This window comes from Mustelus asterias, unplaced genomic scaffold, assembly GCF_964213995.1.
Source record: "Mustelus asterias unplaced genomic scaffold, sMusAst1.hap1.1 HAP1_SCAFFOLD_374, whole genome shotgun sequence".
In the NCBI taxonomy this organism is placed as follows: domain Eukaryota; kingdom Metazoa; phylum Chordata; class Chondrichthyes; order Carcharhiniformes; family Triakidae; genus Mustelus; species Mustelus asterias.
This window is the reverse complement of record NW_027590330.1, coordinates 76,848-78,275: the sequence shown is the minus strand read 5'-3', so window position 1 is coordinate 78,275 and position 1,428 is coordinate 76,848. Positions and strand designations below refer to the sequence as shown.

The 1,428-nt window shown below is 44.8% G+C and overlaps 1 non-coding gene across 1 annotated transcript; it reads right to left on the bottom strand.

Moving 5' to 3' along the window:
* Positions 1–236: 236 nt before the first annotated feature.
* Positions 237–426, bottom strand: LOC144486507 (U2 spliceosomal RNA). The gene has a single exon (XR_013496276.1). It is a non-coding gene; the product is annotated as a U2 spliceosomal RNA (small nuclear RNA).
* Positions 427–1,428: the final 1,002 nt, after the last annotated feature.

Genomic DNA, 1,428 nt, shown 5'->3' with positions numbered 1-1,428 from the left:
GTTGAGGTAAATCAACAAATGGGGGCAGCATATTAAATTATACCCAATGCTGATTTAGTCTCAGAAATATAACCAGTTGAACTAGTCTATCAGCAGCTCAGTCCTTTCATCTCAGGCATTTTTTAAAAATCCAATACAATCAAATCAAGTCCAATTCAGAGTCTCAACAAGTTGAGACATTCCCGATCCAAGCTGACAAGACAGGGCTCTCACCTCCTGTCTTGGGCTTGATCTACATGAGCCAAGCTGATTGGAGTAGGCATTGCACCTCCTCCACGGCTTGATGTCATTTGCATCTGAGCCAAAAGGCCGAGATGCCGCTTTTAAAAATTGCTTCAAATGAAGCTAAAATGTAACCTAATGACTTCAACCAAGTACAGCATGACGATACTACACTTGATCTTAGCCAAAAGGCCGAGAAGCGATCTCAGGTATTAGCCTAACAATTACAGCGCAGCTCCATCTGGAGCCATTGTGGGCGGCTGGAAAGGAATTCAAAGCTGAACACACTGAGCTCCAACTAACCTCATTATAGCGGCCTGTAAAAACATATTCAAACTGAATCCAACATTTACTGATTTCTGTATCAAGAATCAGTCTCAGCATGACCATCTGTCATTAATGTCCTACTCGATTCAAATCTGTCGCTTTTAAATCCAAAGTGTATTATCTCACATTGTGCCCCAAGAAGCTCCTTCCACAATCTCGTCACTGTCTGTGGAGACCCTGTGCTCCCTGTCCCTGGTTAATCGCATCACCTCTTATTTAAAATGAGAGGTTGGTGGAGAATAGAAAGAAGTTGAGCTGTGAGGGGTCCCAGTGTTGAATAAACTGTTTCTCAGTCACTGTCTGAGCTCACAGTGAGATAACAGCTACAGCCACAAAGGATGGATTCACTGCAGGGAGCTCATAGTTCGACAATAGCTACAGCCGCAAAGGATGGATTCACTGCAGGGAGCTCACAGTTAGATAATAGCTATAACTGCAAAGGATGGATTCACTGCGGGGAGCTCACAGTTAGATAATAGCTACAGCTGCAAAGGATGGATTCAATGTGGGGAGCTCACAGTTAGATAATAGCTACAGCTGCAAAGGATGGATTCACTGCGGGAGCTCACAGTTAGATAATAGCTACAGCTGCAAAGGATGGATTCACTGCGGGAGCTCACAGTTAGATAATAGCTACAGCTGCAAAGGATGGATTCACTGCGGGAGCTCACAGTTAGATAATAGCTACAGCCGCAAAGGATGGATTCACTGCGGGGAGCTCACAGTTAGATAATAGCTACAGCCGCAAAGGATGGATTCACTGCGGGGAGCTCACAGTTAGATCATAGCTACAGCCACAAAGGATGGATTCACTGTGGGGAGCTCACAGTTAGATAATAGCGACAGCTGCAAAGGATAGATTCACTGCAGGGAGCTTGC